Raw genomic sequence first — 18797 nt, 5'->3', positions numbered from 1 at the left:
CTCCGTGTCCGCTTCTCTGGAGCAGCAGAAAACAACCTTTCTCCCTCCTCTATGTGACATCCTTTTATATATTTGAACATGGCTATCATATCACCCCTTAACCTCCTCTTCTCCAGGCTAAACATGCCCAGCTCCCTTAGCCGTTCCTCATAAGGCATCGTTTCCAGGCCTTTGACCATTTTGGTTGCCCTCCTCTGGACACGTTCCAGTTTGTCAGTGTCCTTCTTGAACTGTGGTGCCCAGAACTGGACACAGTACTCCAGGTGAGGTCTGACCAGAGCAGAATACAGTGGCACTATATTTCATCTCTTTGCAAAGTTCTCTGAGGTTCACAACAATCAAGCATGTGTAAATTTTATAAAATAAATCAATAAATGTGCAAAGGTTGGACTAGACAATCCTTGGGTCCATTCCAACTCAATCATATGGGTGGCCTATAAATAATAATAATAATAATAATAATAATAATAATAATAATAATAATAATAATAATAATAATTATTATTATTATTATTAGATTCTATGACCAGGCCACCCTGTTGAGATACTTTTGATTAAATGGCTTAAACCTCATTGGTTTACAAATAAATCAAGTTGATGATGATACCTTTGATTACTCCCCGCATCTATCATGCCTTTTGCAAATGCTTTCCATTCATTGTATGATTGTGGCCCATTTCATCCTTTTTTAAAATCAATAACGTGTTATTGATATCATCAAAGCCTTTTCCCTCATTTCCTGTAATGGTGTCATTAAATGCTTGCTGCCAAGTTTATTTCCTTGCTTATAATCAATTGTGTCTGGATTATGCAACTGAAGCAGAAACAAACATTTTCTGACATTTCAGAGTTGGAAACAGAGATGAACTTGCAACACCTCAATTTATATACCCAGTCCCCAAATGCAGAGGCCCACTGCTACACATGCCTGAAGGCCAAAGGACCTTCTACTTCAGCATCCTACTAAGTTCAATATGTCTACTCTGAGCAGGACTAGTACTGGATACAGTGGTACCTTGGTTCTCAAACGCCTTGGTTCCCAAACACCAAAACACCAGAAGTAAGTGTTCTGGTTTTCAAATGATTTTCGGAAGCCGAACATCCGACACGGTTGTCAGCTATTGTTTCCGGGACACCTGCACCAATCAGAAGCTGCGCCTTGGTTTTAGAACATTTCAGAAGTCAATTGGACTTCCAGAATCGATTAAGTTTGCCACTTTTGTTTTTGCTATTTATTTTGCGTTTTCGTTTTTGAGGCTTTTTTGGTTAATTTGTTTTTGTGACTGTGTGGAACCCAGTTCAGCTACTGATTGATTGATTGATTGATTGATTGCGTGACTGAGGAAATGGATAAAAGCCCCGCCCCCAACTAAACAATGACTATCATCAGTGCAGGTAAGAAAAAATAATAATTTTAATTTTTAGCATCTACAATACTGTCTTATTTATTTTATAGTACAGTACATCGATTATTGCTTTCATTTTATGGATCAATGATCTCGTTTGATAGTAAAATTCATGTCGAATTGCTGTTTCAGGGGTTGTTTTTAAAAGCCTGGAACGGATTAATCCGTTTTGCATTACTTTCTATGGGAAAGCACGCCTTGGTTTTGGAACGCTTTGGTTTTGGAACGGACTTCCGGAATGGATTAAGCTTGAGAACCAAGGTCCCACTGTATTATTATTATTATTATTATTATTATTATTATTATTATTATTATTATTATTAGCAGGTGTCAGATTGGTTTCATTGTTTTTCAAGGTTGGGTAAGGGAGATTATTTAGAACACAAGAAGTGCCTACTGGATCAGGCCAATGGCCGATCTAGTCCAGTATCCTGTTCTCACAGTGGTCAAACAGATACCTTTGGGAAATCCAGAAGCAGGATTTGAAAACAAGAGCCCTCTACCTTTCTTTCAAATCAGAACCAGTGAAGGCGGTGAAGGTCCTGTGTGAGTGCCTGGAGGCAGTTGGAGGATGGATGGGGGATAACAGATTGAGGTTGAATCCTGACAAGACAGAAGTACTGTTCTTGGGGGACAGGGGGCAGGCGGGTGGGTATGGGAGACTCCCTGGTCCTGAATGGGGTAACTGTGCCCCTGAAGGACCAGGTGTGCAGCCTGGGAGTCATTTTGGACTCACAGCTGTCCATTGAGTCACAGTTTAATTCTGTGTCCAGGGCAGCTGTCTACCAGCTCCATCTGGTACGCAGGGTGAGACCCTCCCTGCCCACAGACTGTCTCACCAGAGTGGTGCATGCTCTAGTTATATACCCTCTTCGACTACTGCAATGTGCTCCATGTGGGGCTACCTTTGAAGGTGACCTGGAAACTACAACTAATCCAGAATGCGCAGCTACACTGGTGACTAGGAGCGGCCGCCGAGACCATATAACACTGGTCTTGAAAGACCTACATTGGCTCCCAGTACGTTTCTGAGCACAATTCAAAGTGTTGGTGCTGACCTTTAAAGTCCTAAATGGCCTCGGTCTAGTATACCTGAAGGAGCGTCTCCACCCCCATCGTTCTGCCCGGACACTGAGGTCCAGCGCCGAGGGCCTTCTGGAGGTTCCCTCATTGCAAGAAGACAGAGGGCCTTCTCGGTGGTGGCACCCGTCCTGTGGAACGCCCTTCCATCAGATGTCAAAGAGATAAATAACTACCTGACTTTTAGAAGACATCTGAAGGCAGCCCTGTTCAGGGAAGTTTTTTATGTGTGACATTTTAATGTATTTTTAATCTTTGTTGGAAGCTGCCCAGAGTGGATGGGGAAACCCAGCCAGATGGGTGGGGTACAAATAATAAATTATTATTTTTAATTATTATTATATCTCCCCTCCTGTGGTTTCCAGCAGTGGGAGTGGAGTTCAGAACCATTGCTGTCTTCAACCATGGAGGCAGGGCGTGGTCATCGCGGCTAGTAGGAATTGGCAAATCTGCCAATTCTGGATTCTTTTTCTCACTTTTCCAATACTAACATCAGCTCTTCCACATTTCCACATCAGTTTACACACTCTCTTTTTTTAAAGACCTCATGAAAATTCTTCAGCACTTTGCTGCAAATTTCTCTTATCAGACACGTGTTTATATGCAATTTTGCTTGATATACACGTTTTTCCAAAAACATATTTTGCCTGAAAATGGGAAAGTATTGCTTAGCAGAAGGCAGAACAGCTGGATGTCACCGTAGAGTGAATATTTAGAATAATGTTTCTGTATGTAACTGACAGATGGAAAATTGGAAGTCATTTTATCTCTTTTTTTCCCTTTCTCTCTTATATTCCTCTCTTTCTTTTATCTTCCTTATTCTTTGTTTGTTTGTTTTTTATTTCCTTGGAGTCCCCTGTTCCTGGTCTTTATTGGGATTATATACACATGAAGGTGATGGCTGTTTGATGAAGGACCCTGCGTGAGAGACCGGGAAATGAAGATCTCCCATTGGGAGGGCCCACCTCTTTCTCTGTGAGACAAGGGTTAAGAGCTACCTTTGAGAGAAGACTGCATTTTCCTTTCTTTTTTCTGATTGCATTTAGATTAGCTTATTTTCAAGTGCATTACGAAGCAACCTTAACAAAATATTATGAACAAAACACATCTTTTGCCTAATATATAATGGATGCCAGTACGTTCTTTTCACTAGCACATGCATTCTTATTCACACCTCCCCATAGTGTGTGCATTTTTGCACACCTTGGGTGGGGAACTGCGTTGCAAAATGCACACTGCGGATTTCAAAGGAGGACTATGTTTCAGTACAGATATCGTTTCGGAAGGAGCAGATTGGTTTGGTTTGCCTCTAACTGTGAGCTGAATTCAATTCCCCCCATACCTAGGCAGAAGAAAATATCTCTGTGTGTTTTAAGGGTATATATTTGTGCAATAGATCTAAAAACAAACATACAGACCCATTCTTTTTTATTAATTCAGATAGCTGATCCTTTTTGTAAATTCTGCCCCTTATTCCTGAAGAGGCCAGCCAGACGAGTTCTTAGTTTTAAGTGGAATCCAAAGAGCAGTGGAGCCTTTAGGGGGCATGGACAGAAATTGGATTAAAATCTGCAAATCGTTATCTTGCACTTAGGGCCTGGTTTACCTGCAGAAGAAGGAGATGACTCTCTTCTGGAAAATAGGACATGTGTCCACTCTATGTCTCTGCATAGTACTAATCACAATCTGAGCTCTCACAGCGGCACCCATTACCTGCCTGGAGCTGCAAATGCGGCTCATTACACCAGTTCCAGGCCTCATAAAAGTTCTCCAGACGTCTTGCTTTCTCTCTAAGTCCTCCTCTGAAGTGCATACATTTCCAGTGTTTTCTTGCCTCTATAAAACTCATCAAACTTTTGCAACATGTCAAAGTTGGCCTTCTCAGTCTGGCAGTTGCATGCTATTAAAAAAAATAAAATGTCAGCTGCTTAAGGTCTTGCAAAATTCAGGAGTAAACTCTTTTCTGCTTTCCCCCCCCCTCCACTGCGCTGAATCTTTTCCAAGGTTCTTCAGTGTGACTTGAGAACTACGGTTCCTGTGGGATCTTCAGATGCTTCATCCATGCATTACTCTCGCTTCATCACGTCAGTTTTCTTTCTGATCAAAGTTGGCTTAGAGATCCCACTTCTGGCGGCATCCTAAGTTCTCCTTCATTAAAACCGATGGAACTGAAGGCTGTCTTAATGCAATTTGTGTTAGTGTAGCAAATAGATTCTCGCCCGAACTCTCTTTGGCATTGTCAGAGCTGCTTCCAGATCCTAGCTCACAGAGGATCACGCTAGCCAGCGGTCACTTGTAAAAGTCTTTTATTGAGTTACAGTTTCCATTCTCAAGCTGCTGCGCGCAACTCTACGTCTTAAGGGTTAGACCGGCGAAGCTCCGTCTGAGTCTCCGCCCCCTGTACACCAACTTAATACCCTAGCCTTACTCCACCTTTTCCGCCTGACTGTTCTTCTCTGGGTCCCTCTGCCCCCCCCCCCGGGGTCTCTTCCTTCCGGGATTCTTCTGACGCTGACCCCCCGGACCCTCCTGTCTCCTTGCGCCGGGCTTTAGGACCTGGCTCCCTTTCCGGGCTGCTTACTGCGCCACCTTCCTGTGCATTTGAACTTGGCGCGCACGCCCAACCTTCCACTTTCCGTCTGACCGTTTCTTCGCTCCCCGATGGAGGTGTGGCCACTCCTGACTCGTGCCCTCCCTCCTGTTGTGAGCTTCCAGCGCTTGATACCTGGCGCCCTTCCTCTTCCCTGCTCTCTGTTGGTGACGCTGGTCCCGATTTCCAACTGCTCCCCTCTGAGCCCCCTCTGGCCCTTTCTTCCTGGGGTGTCCCCCTAGGCTCCCCCCTTGCCCTGGCCCCTGGTGCTCCTTTCTGTGAATCTTCTGATTCACTGGAAAGACTCGGAGATCTCGGGTCGTCGTCATCACTCATCTTTTCTTCTGCCTCCTCCCCCTCGCTCTCTGTTTCCTCCCTTGCCCTTGCCTCTGCTCCTGAACCCCTGACAGGCATATTTTTCTCCCTGTTGCTCTAATGTGCCTTCAACTTGACTGAAGATGGTGCGTACACCCATTCAAGGAGCGACAGGGGTCTGTTCAACAGGGAAAGTCTTCATGCGCAGACAAAAGTATGACAGGCAGATGCCCCTCCCTCCCCCCCTCTTTTTCTTTGAAATAGTTTTTATTTGATTTTACAAATGCAAAATTGTAACAATCCAAATGCATATCCATATATAGAGATTACTCTAAATCTTGCTAAAAAAATTCCTTCCAGTAGCACCTTAAAGACCAACTAAGTTAGTTCTTGGTATGAGCTTTCGTGTGCATGCACACTTCTTCAGATACACAAATCTTGCGACATTTTCAACTGCATATTATTCCATAATCCATATTTTATATCAATCTATATTATCCATTATAAGTGAGAATAAAATCCTTCTAATGTTCCCATCTGCTTGCAGTGGTCTTCTAAATAACTGATAAATTATCCCCATTGTTTTTTAAAGTTTTTGTCATCTTGGTTCCTGAGTTTTCTAGTCAGCATTGCCATCAATTTAGCTTGCCATTCCTCTCTGGTAGGGACGTCTTTTCCATCTCTGGGCTAGTAGCATTCAAGCAGCTGCTGTCTTTTCATAAAAAGTAATTTCTGATCTTTTGGGATGTCGGAACACAAGGAGAGCCTGATGAATCAGGCCAATGGCCCATCTAGTCCAGCAATCTGTTCTCATAGTCAGTGCCAGATTTATGTATAAGCTAAACAAGCTATAGCTTGTTTGTGTGTTGTGTAGGCTCCTATGATGTAAGTGGCGCTGTGGGTTAAACCACAGAGCCTAGGACTTGCTGATCAGAAGGTTGGCAGTTCAAATCCCCACGACGGGGTGAGCTCTCATTGCTTGGTCCCTGCTCCTGCCAACCTAGCAGTTCGAAAGCATCTCAAAGTGCAAGTAGATAAATAGGTACCGCTCCGGCGGGAAGGTAAACGGTGTTTCCGTGCGCTGCTCTGGTTTGCCAGAAGCGGCTTAGTCATGCTGGCCACATGACCCGGAAGCTGTATGCCGGCTCCCTCAGCCAGTAAAGTGAGATGAGCGCCGCAACCCCAGAGTCGGCCACGACTGGACCTAATAGTCAGGGGTTCCTTTGCCTTTACCTTTTACATTTCCAAAATATAAGATAAAAAAACAAATAAAATAAAACCTACATACAGCAATAGTGTTTGTGTGTTGTGTAGGCTCCTATGATGTAAGTAATGGGCCCCACCTGCTAGCCTGCTCCCTAAAATATCACTGGTTTGCTCATTTCTATATCAGTTACTTTGATAAAATACATATTTTGTTATGTGCAAATGGCTTGAGATACCTGTTAGGTCCATAAAATACTATATAGCAACACAAAAAACAGTGACAATTTGTTGTGGACAAAGGACAGTTGGACATATAAAGGGCCCCATTACCTTCAATAGCTTAGGGCCTCATCCAGCCTAAATACGGCCCTGATCATAGTGGTCAAACAGATGCATCTCTAAGGGGAAATCATTTCAGAGAGAGGGTCCTACCATGAATAGAGCCCTCCTGCCCTAACCCCCAAATCCTGGCAAGGGACAGAAGCAGAGCTCCCCAATGCCCCCAATTTGAACGACTGAATTCGTTGGTTTTGGAGAAGCCCTCCTGCAGTTGTGTCCATCGTTCAGCCTTTCGGATTGTGAGTGTAAATTGTGCATGTTGGATTAATTTTGTTTCCAGGGTGGGTGGGTGCCCAGGCGTTGCACTGTGTGTCATTCCACTATTTCCCTCCCACGCACGGAAACGTCTTCTCTCCTTTTCAGTTGCAATTTTCATCACGATCCCCTCTGATCCTCCGCATGACTCTCCCCTGGGTTACACATCGTTCCTGATGCCGCACCCGTCTGGCAAACGCCAGCGAATGGAAATGGCATTCCGGGTGGCAGGAAGCAGAAAGCACCAAAAGTTGCAAAGGTGTGCTGGTCCTGAGGGTTAACCATGCAGCGTAGTCCGAGTCCAGTCCGAGGTCGAGGGTGCAGTATGGAGGCTGTCCGTCAAAGCTATAGCTGGGTCCAAGGCAGGGAGTCGGGTGAGGTCAGGAACTCTGGCAGAAGAGCAGGACAGGGTGCCGGCAGGAACAGGCTACCAACAATGTTGCTCCCGCAACCTGGGACTGGGGCTGGCCGGCTTTTATCTGCCCCAGGCATAGGGCGGCCCTGGTCCACAGGTGACTCACCTTTCCTGGCCTGGAGGCAAGCACTCCTCCTGCGGGAACTTAGTTCCCTCTGCCTCTCTGCCCTGAGCCTCCGCAGCTCAGGAGAGGCTGGAGGGTTACCGGACCCAGAGGCAACCTCAGCTTCCCCTGAAGGGGCTGAGAGTGGAGCACCTGCAGGCAATGGGTCCTCCATCACCTCAGGAGCCAGAGCAGACTCAGCTGGCGCCTGCACCTGAGGATCCAGCACAGGTGAGGACCCTTCAGGCTCAGGCCCCAGCCTCGGCTCAGCTGGTTCTGGAGACGGGGACTCCTGTGCAGGCTGGGATCCCTCAGGTTCAACATCCGAGTCCGAATCCCAGGCCATCAGAAAAGGGAGGGAGGGCAGGCATTCTCAGCATCAACTGAGCCCACCCCACATAATATCACACATGGAGAAACAAGAGGAAGACTATTGAGCAGCTAGAAGTAATTTGTTGTTGTTTAGTCATTTAGTCATGTCCGACTCTTCTTGACCCCCTGGACCAGAGCACGCCAGGCACTCCTGTCTTCCACTGTCTCCCGCAGTTTTTCAAACTCATGCTGGTTGCTTCGAGAACACTGTCCAACCATCTCGTCCTCTGTTGTCCTCTTCTCATGAGGTGGCCAAAGTCTTGGAGCCTCAGCTTCAGGATCTGTCCTTCCAGTGAGCACTCAGGGCTGATTTCCTTCAGAATGGAGAGGTTTGATCTTCTTGCAGTCCATGGGACTCTCAAGTGTCTCCTCCAGCACCATAATTCAAAAGCATCAATTTTTCGGCGATCAGCCTTCTTTATGGTCCAGCTCTCACTTCCATACATCACTACTGGGAAAACCATAGCTTTAACTATACGCTAGAAGTAATAGTATCACTCTATTCTGCTTTGGTCAGACCACACCTGGAGTCCTGTGTCCAGTTCTGGGCACCACAATTTATTTATTTTTGTCAATGCTTTTTATTGGTTTTTCATTTAAATCAATCAAACAAAATACAATAAGGTTCAACTGTCATTTACCCACATTCTTTCCCAGCCCTGACTTCCCTCCCTCCCTTCAACAGGTTTTCTTACTTCAGTTACCTTTCCACAGTTTCTTATTATATCCAGTGATGTCTACATCGTAAGATTTATTGCAGTTCTGCCACAGTCTTCAAGTTTCTACAGTTATTATTTATATAATCCATAAATTTACTCCATTCTCTTTGGAATTTTGTTTCCTCCTGATTTCGGATCCTGTAGGTCAGTTTTGCTAGTTCCACATAGTCAACCATCTTCGTCTTGTTAGATTTCTGTTATGCCACTGTGCAGATTTTTGGAGTCACAAGACTCTGTTGACATTCCAGACTGTTGGAAGTCTCACCGGAGACGGGAGATGGATGTTGATTTTACTGGTTTCCTGTTTTGTGTTCCTGTTGTTCACTGTCTCTCACAGAGAGCAGATGCATATTCTTTCTATCCTGAGTAGATAAAAATAAACGTAGTGATGTAGCACATATTTCTGGCTCTTCTGCTGCTGTCTGGATACTCTGCATAATGGGGAGCGTGTCTGAAGCCTCATTAAAGTCTTAGGTCGTTAATCACCGTCGGAGCAGAGGTCGATGGATTCCGAAGATATGTTGGAGGAGAGCCATTACAGCTCGGTCGTACGGAAGCTCCAACACGTCTGCCACTCCTCTAATGTTGGTAACTCTGCTACTTTCCATGTTTGGGCTAACAAAGTTCTGGCAGCAGTCGTAGCATACATAAATAACCTTTGATCTGCTTTTTCTATTTCCTCTCCTGTCAAGCCTATCAAGAAAGCTTCTGGCTTTTTCGGGAAAGTATATTTAAATATCTTTTTCAATTCGTTATAAATCAGTTCCGAAAACTTTTTCGTTTTCTCACATGTCCACCACATTTTAAGAAGGCACCACAATTTAGGAAGGATGCTGACAAGCTGGAACAGGTGCAGAGGAGGACAACCAAGATGATCAAGGGTCTGGAAACCAAGCCCTATGAGGAACGGTTGAAGGAGTAAGAAGAGACTGAAAGGAGTGGAAGATGGAGCAAGCGGGTTTATTGCTGACCCAGTGGGTAGGACCCAAATCAATGGATTCAAATTAAAAGAAAGGAGATTCTAACTAAACATCTGGAAAAACTCTCTGACAGTAAAGAGCTGTTCAACAGTGGAACGGTCTCCCTCTGGAGATAGTGAGCTCTCTTTCATATGAGGTTTTCAAACAGAGGTTGGATGTTAGGATTCTTTAGCTGTGATTCCTGCAGGTGTTTGGATTAGATTTGGGGATCCCTCCAAATTCTACAATTCTATGAATCCATGATGCTTCTGCAGAATGCTCAAGTGAAGCCAAGGCTTCCCTCGAGGGGGACAATTTCCCACCTCTGTCAGCTGTGGGGCACAGGTCTCCAGAAACACTCACAACCACAAGTCAGTGATGTTCATTAGTGGCTCTGCATGGATGAAGATTGGTCCATTAGAGTTGCTGTCGCAAAACTCAGCAGGAAGACAAAACCAGAATTAGCGCCACATCCACACCATACATTTAAAGCACTTTGAACTGAAATATACTCGGAGTCCTGTAGTGATTTCATGCTCTTTCTTGCAGCTTGTAAAACAGTGATTTAATTGCCCTCCCCCCCAAACATCAGGCTTTTATACACATGATTTACACAATGAGTCCCGTCTGATTGGCTGATTCTGCTTCCCTCCTGGAGCCTGATTGGTCTTTTCCTGCAGGCCAATCAGTTGTTGCATTCTAGGATCCTATTTGCCTATTGTTCTAGGATCCAAGGTTAGTACAGAACAGAACAGTCCCCCCAAAATCCTGGGAGCTATAGTTTGTTATGGGTGCTGAGAGTTGTGAGGAGACCCCTGTTCCCTTCACAAAGCTGCAATTCTCAGAGTTCCCTGGAAAGAGGGGTTGGTTGTTAAACTGCTCAAAGAACTATTGGCTGGAACCCGGATGACCAGCTCTCCGGGATATTGCAGTTGCATCTTGCACCACAGATTCCAAACAAAGGTCCCTTCCAACTCTTGTTCTGTGAGATGGCCTCTTCTCCTTCCTGGCCTTATGCTTAGGTGTCTGTGATTATCACAATTCCTCACTTTCATAGCATTTGCATCATACTTATTTATTGCACCTATATCCGGGGCTTCTTTTCTTTTTATATATATAATTTTTATTTATTTTCCATTTGATAATATACGTTTACATCATTACAATCCACTTTACATCCCTGGTTCTTTAGAACCTATTGACTTCCTTCCCTCCTGCCTTATGGCTTTCAAAATTGTCCTTTATATCATGTATGCTGATGACACCCAACTCTATCTGTTGATGGATGGCCATCTTGACTCGGCCCCAGACACACTGATCAGACGTCTGGAAGCTGTGGCTGGATGGTTATGTGTGAGCCGGTTGAAATTAAATCCTTTGAAGACAGAGGTCCTTTGGCTGGGTCGGGACAATACGAGATTGGGGGGACAACTCTCATCTCTTGCAGGGACGCAATTAGTGCCAGCACCGTCCGTTAAGAGTTTGGGTGTAATCTTCGACACCTCCCTTTCCATGGAGGCAAAGATTGCAGCTATAACAAAGGCGGCATTTTTTCATCTCCGCCAAGCTAAGCAGTTGGCTCCTTACCTCTCTCACCCTGACCTAGCCACTGTGATCCACGTGACGGTCACCTCCAGACTGGATTACTGTAACTCGCTCTACGTGGGGCTGCCCTTGAGACTGACCCAGAAACTCTAGCGGGTGCAGAATGCTGCGGCGAGACTCCTACGGGGTCCTGGCCACGGGATCACATTCACCCGGTGCTAAACCAGCTGCACTGGCTCCCGGTGGAGTACAGGATCAGGCTTAAGGTGTTGGTTTTAACCTTTAAAGCCCTATACGGCCTAGGACCCTCATACCTATGGGACTGCCTCTCCTGGTATGTCCCACAGAGGACCTTATGGTCTTTTAAAAAAACCACCTTGGAGGTCCCGGGCCACAGGGAGGTTAGGCTGGCCTCAACCAGAGGCAGGGCTTTCTCGGCCACGGCCTCGATCTGGTGGAATGCTCTGCCACAAGAGACTAGGGCCCTGCGGGACTTGACATCTTTCTGCAGAGCCTGCAAGACAGAGCTGTTCCACCAAACCTTTGGCCAAGGCACGGTCTGACCCCCTCCTTTGGTAATCCTCACAGAACTCTAGCCCAATGGTTGCCATTAATTTGATTCTGAATTGATTTTAGAATGAATTGATTTTAGAATGTATTTCAATTAATTGATTGTGGTTTTATGTAAACTGTGTTGCTTTTATTGTTGTTAGCCGCTCTGAGCCCGGCTTCGGCTGGGGAGGGCGGGATATAAATAAAAATTTATTTTTATTATTATTGGGAGTTGTGGGTGGGCAGTGCGCCGAATGTCTGCCATCGGCAGCTCGCTCCACCCCTGTGGGCGGCTCGCTCCGCCCCTGGCTGCAGGGTGTGTGCGCCGCTCCGTGCACCCGAGCGGCTATCCTGCACCTGGGAGGGCACCCACTACACCCCACCCCCCTCGGGAGCATGCCCACCCTGGGCAATGTGGGCATATGCTCTGCCACTGCCCAGTGATTCGAACCCTGGCCTCCCAAGCCCTAGTCTGGCACTCTAAACCACAACACCGGCTCCTTTATCCCACCACCGTTCCTCCGAGGAGCTTAGGTTGGCACACATTCTTCACAACAACCCTGTGAGGTAGATGAAGCTGAGAAGCAAAGCTACAGGGAACCAGGCAGAGGGCCTTCTCAGTGGTGGCGCCCTCCTTGTGGAACGCCCTCCCATCAGATGTCCAAGAGATAAACAACTACATGACATTTAGAAGACATCTGAAGGCAGCCCTGTTCAGGGAAGTTTTTAATGGGTGACATTTTAATGTATTTTTAATCTTTCTTGGAAGCCGCCCAGAGTGGCTGGGGAAACCCAGCCAGATGGGTGGGGTACAGATAATAAATTATTATTATTATTATTATTATTATTATTATTATTATTATTATTATTATTATTATTATTATTATGTCACTCAGTGAACTGCGTGGCTTGATTGGGAGCTGGGAGGTTCTCCCAGCCCAGCTCCACCCACTATACCACGCTGTGCCTATAGCGGAAAACAGACAACAATGATGTTGATTTTTTAAAAAAAGTCTGCAGAAATGTGGAAAATGAACCGTTTTTCCCCATGGAGGAAGAAAACTAATGTTATCCTGCCCTCCCCAAAAATCAACAATACAAAGCTCTCTGGGTGTCTTTTGTGGGCCTCAATGCACAACAGGTTTTCCCATTCAGTGCTAGAACTACACAAAGCAACAGACAAATGGAGGAGAATAGTGTGTTTCTCATTTGTAGCGGAGGAGGAGGAGGAGTAGATGGTATTTTCTCCAGTGCAGGTTTCCAAACAGAAACCTGCTGGCCAGAGCAAGAGTGTCAGGTTGTACAGTAGCAATTGCAATTCTTTTGCCCGAACTGTTTTGCGGGAACCCACGTGGGAAATAACAACCGAGCGAGGTAAAATTGCTTTCGGGGGTCGCGATCGACGTGGAGAAAGTTTTGGTGCTGAAAACTTGCTTTGAAAGCGCAGCGGCCTCCTGGGGATGCGCAGGGTGTGTCCGTGCGCCAAGGGTGGCGCCGAGCCACATGACCAGAAGGAAGCATTAAAGAAGCCGAGAGGCGAGCAAATTGGGCCACGAATAGCTCGCACGTTTCGCAGCTTGACATATCGCATCCCACCCACCCTTTACTGTCAGTGCTCCCTGGGGCAGCGCAGGAAAATGCGGGAAACAATCAAAATAAGCTAGCCGTTGAGGGGGAAAGGGGGGACATATTAAAAGGGCCTTGCAATAAAAACATGGCAGCAGCAGAGTGAAAAAGCATAAAAGCAAGGAAGAATCAATGCAGTATTTTAAAAGGTCAAGGAATTTGTCTGGAGCTGGGAGGATAGAGACTGAGCCATCACAGTAGTTAAGTTGTCAGGCCAGGGCTGGAGAGGAACATGGGTTCAAATCCCTGCTCAGCTACAGAATAATTGAATTGGGGAATTGGAAGGGGCTCCCAAGAGCCAAGCAGTCAAATATTATTTAACTGTTGAGTATTATTTATTTACGTAGTCGGAGCCATTACAAAAAAAAATCCCCAAGAGACATGGAACAAAATAAAATGCATTGCATAGTTGAAATTATTAATAACAGGCATTGAAGAGCTCGCTCCCCTGAAGAATTTATCTTATCATGCCCACAAAGTTTCCTCCCTAAAATTTGTCACTCTAAAAGCAACACAGGCCACATTTTTGGAATTATTATTATTATTATTATTATTAATACCTGTCTGGGGTATATTAAAATATTAAAATACAATAACCTATTAAACATTAAAAGCTACCTTAAACAGGGTTGCCTTCAGATGTCTTCTAAAAGTCTGGAAGAATAAGGGAACTTGCTCCCTAATAAAAAGTTACCCAGCTGATCTCTCAGTGGAAAGATTTAAAGTCCTCGCAGACTGGGCAAACCAGTCAGGGTCATCTGGTCCAACCCTAATTTATTTATTCATTGCATTTAAATCCCACCGTTTCCTCCAAGGACCACAAAGTGCTGTACATAATTCTCCCCCTCCTCATTTAGTCCCCACAACAACCCTGTGAGGTAGGTTAGGCTGAGAGGAAGTGGAGTGACCCCTAGGACAGACATAGCGAGCTTCATGGCCAAGCAGAGCTCTGAATCCTTGTTTCCCAGGTCCTAGTCCAACGCTCTAACCACTACACCACACTGTCCCTCTGAAGCTCTCATGAAGCTCACTAGACAAGAACAGGGATGGGGAGCCTGAAACCCTCTGAATGTTCTTGGGAGTCCAACTACCATCAGCTCCAGCCAGTGGAGGAAATGATCAAGAATGATGAGCGTTGGAAGCCTATAGGGCTGGCAGATCAGGTCGAGGAGGCCCCATATCAGACGGGGTTCACTCAGGAGAGATCTGGGGCAGTTGAGCAGCAAGGAGGCTGGAGGAGATGCATGCAAGTTCTGGAGAAGAATCCTAGCAAGATGGGAGGCTCTGTGGGTGAGTGACTCCCAAGTCTGGGAAATCAATGTATTTCTGGATCTATGGGGCCACACTCTCCCCAAAGGACCAGCTCTGTGGTTTAGAGTTTTCCTCGACCCATCTCTGTCACTGGAGGTGCAAGTGTCTTCAGTGGTTACCAGTCCTCTTATGAGAATTAACTGGTAAGAGAACAGCAGCCATTCCTTGACCACAATTGCCCATGCATTGGGAACCTCAGGGCTGGATTACTGCAATGCGCTGTTTGTGGGGCGACCCTTGACGCTGAGACACAGGATTCAGCTACGGCAGGATTTCCACGAGCTGCCAATTTGCTACCAGGTCATGCTCAAGGTGTCGGTGCAAACATGTAGGGCCCTGTACAGCCCAGGACCAGGGTACTTGAGAGACGGCTGTATCCTTATACAGTCATACCTCGGGTTACAGACGCTTTGGGTTGCGCGATTTTGGGTTGTGCACCATGCCGAACCCGGAAGTACTGGAACAGGATACTTCCGGGTTTCGGTGCTTACGTATGTGCAAAAGTGCTAAATCACGCTTTGTGCATGCGCAGAAGCGCCGTATCACAACCACACATGCACAGACGTGGCACTGCAGGTTGCGAACGCTGCGGGTTGCGAATGTGCTTACCGCATGGATCACGTTCACAACCTGAGCGTCCACTGTACTGTTGTCTGTGCTCTGGTGACCTTGAGATTAGATTACTGCAATGCGTTTTATGTAAGGCTGCCTTGGAAGATACTGTATTTTTCTGTGTATAAGACTAGGTTTCCCCCTGAAAAAATAATGTCCAAAATTTGGGGGCGTCTTATACACGGGGGCCATCTCCCTCCATTTCCTTAAATCAGAGTCCCCCAAAATAGGAGGCGTCTTATACATTGGGATGTCTTATAGACGGAAAAATACGGTAGTTCGGAAACTTCAGTTAGTGCAGAATTCAGTGGCCAAGTTGCTCACCGGAGCAAGACGGTTTGATCCTGGTTCCACTGCACTGGCTACCAATTAGTTTCCGGGCCCAATTCAAAGTGCTGGTTTTGACCTATAAAGCCTTAAACGGCTCAACACCACAATGCCTCAAGGACCGCCTCTTTCCATATGAACTGACCCAGACCCTGAGATCATCTTCTGAGACCCATCTTCATGCGCCTCCTCTGTGAGAGGTCTGGAGGGTGGCAACACGAGAACAGGGCCTTTTCTGCGGTGGCTCCCCGTTTGTGCAATGCTCTCTCCCCATGAAGGCTCACCTGGAGCCTTCATTATACACCTTTAGGCACTAGGCAAAAATGTTCCCCTTTAACCAGGTCTTTGGGTGATTGACATCCAATGCCCTTTTAAAATGTGTCGGGGAGATGGGGGTTTATTGGGTATTACGTATTTGTGATTTTACATTGTGATTTTATGTTGTGAACCGCCCTGAGACCTGGGGGTATAAGGCGGTAGACAAATTTAATTAATTATAACAACGATAATAAATATCCTGTATACACACAGTAGGTCACTGCCTTCTTCAGGAGCATTAAATTCTCAAAAATACCAGAAGCTTGCTGCACAAGGCTTTTAGTATCTGCCTTAGGCTTTTTAAAACAAAAACAAAAAACATCAAGGCAGATCTGTGGTTGTCATATTCTGTAGTGCTTTTAAAGCTGTTTTTATTTCTTTTGCTGTTGGTCACCTTGGAGACTCATCTGGAAGGCAATCCACAGATTAATAAAATCAAAAAATAATATTGTCTCGTGTGACATATGCATTTTAAATCTGATTTTCATATTTTACTGTAACCTGCTTAGGGATTCCGGCTATTAAGTGTATACAACTCTTATATAATCAACATAGATTTGGAGGCTAGCAGGTGTGTCCACACACACACACACACACACACACACACACACAAGTTATCTTGATATTCCTGTATTGACTTTTTAAAATCTGGAGCAAGGCAGCGTAGGGACCATTTGATTGAAAGGCAGGGTTTAAATCTTTAAAATTAACAACCTAATGGTTCTGCTTGCGCTGTTCTGACTCCTTTCTTGTTCCATATCATGTTGTTTTTCGGAGTACATAGGCGGTGGAGCTCAGCGGGACTTTCCCCCCTGTGTTCCCGGATCTGCTGTTGCAAAAATGTACCGCCATGCATGTTGCATGGGCTGGGGCTCAGCGGCGAAGCAACTGATTTGCATGAGAAAAGTCTCTGCTTCAGACCCCGGCATCTCATGATGCTGAAGTTGCTTGCGAGCTCCCAGTTCCTTCTTTGCTCAAGATTTCGAAGCACTAAAAAACACAAGTTTGTGTATCTCCAGACTCCAATTTAGGTTAGTAGGCCCTGAAGCCCCAAATAATCACTGGAACGCTCGTATATATACACAGAGAAAGGATGCAGCTTTTTGGACTTTTTGGTTTACAGAAAAGGCGAATAGGAGACGGCATAGATGGAAGTTTTTAAAACTATTCATGGCATAGAGAAAGTGGACAATGCTGCGTTCCGAAGGCAAAGGAAAGGACTGGACCCTGATTAATAAAATAGATACGAGCTTGGCCAGCAAGACTCTGGGAGGAAGTGCGAAATAATAATCTGCCACACCCTGGCCCAGCTCTCTTTTATTAACAAAAGAACTTTAAACACAGAGTTTGTAAGAACCAATCATATTTCCTCTGAGCATTTCAAAGAATCCCCACGTGGGACAAAGTCAGATCGGAGGAATCCTTTTAACTACAAAGAACTACTTGAGCATGCATACATGTTTTAGGCTAAATAAACAGGAACCAAAGAGGAATGCAAGGGACACGGGTGGCGCTGTGGGTTAAACCACAGAGCCTAGGACTTGCTGATCAGAAGGTCGGCGGTTCGAATCGCCACGACGGGGTGAGCTCCCGTTGCTCGGTCCCTGCTCCTGCCAACCTAGCAGTTCGAAAGCACGTCAAAGTGCAAGTAGATAAATAGGTACCGCTCTGGCAGGAAGGTAAACGGTGTTTCCATGCGCTGCTCTGGTTCACCAGAAGCGGCTTAGTCATGCTGGCCACATGACCCGGAAGCTGTCTGCGGACAAATGCTGGCTCCCTTGGCCAGTAAAGCGAGATGAGCACCGCAACCACAGTCGGCCACGACTGGACCTAATGGTCAGGGGTTCCTTTACCTTTACCTTTAAGGTGCTACTGGAAGGAATTGTATAGGAGAGAAGAAAATCCTTATTCACGCAATGCACAGTTGAACTGTGGAACTCACTTCCACATGAGGCAGTGATGTCCACCAACCCAGAGAGCCGAGTCTTGCGCGCTGGGCGTCTCCGGGTAGGCTGGGCGAGACCCATGCCTGAAACCCTGGACAGCAGCTGCCAGTCAGTGCAGACAATAATGGTTTGGATGGACCAGAGGTCTGCCTTGGTAGAAGGCAGCTCCCTGTGTGGCTCTGCCTTTAAGGCAGGAGTCGTTGGGTGCCGCAGATGGCCCTTCGTGATCCTCACCAACTCCCTTTCGCGAACTAAAAAGCGCGCAGCCCTCCTTCGCCACCCGCTGCCCTGAACGCCAAGCAGATCGCAAACGGAGGGGGATCCGGGCCGCTTAGGGTGCGAGGAGAAGCTCCCGGGGGCGATGGGGAGGGGGAGAGAACGGCAGCTTGCAAGGAAGGCCGTGTTAGCTGGAGACAGTTTTAAGGCGCTTAAAATGCGAGGAAGCCACCGCCCCTGAACGCAGGCAGGAGGATACGGAGGAGCTGGAGATTGCGCGCTCTGAACTGCAGGCGTCGCTCGAAGGCTAAGGAAGCCGCAGCTGCCCTGGGATCGCAAGTGTCACGTAACAAAAAGATTTATTATTGTTGTTGTTTTATTTAAATAGCTCTTGCAACAGCGCTGCAAGTTCAATCCGACTAGCGCGCCCGCCTCCCTCTTTTGCTGCCGTCCTGCCACTCAGCTGGTTAGCAAAAACGGGCTTAGAGGCGGCGTTGTCGGTACATTTTAATGGAATCTGTTCTGCAGGAAACATTTGCCAGTGTATTAAAGGGAAGCGGAGCGGGGAGTTTAGACGGTTGCCGT

The sequence above is a fragment of the Podarcis liolepis genome (genome assembly GCF_965112155.1).
Source record: "Podarcis liolepis genome assembly, chromosome: 6".
In the NCBI taxonomy this organism is placed as follows: domain Eukaryota; kingdom Metazoa; phylum Chordata; class Lepidosauria; order Squamata; family Lacertidae; genus Podarcis; species Podarcis liolepis.
This window is presented reverse-complemented; position numbering follows the sequence as displayed.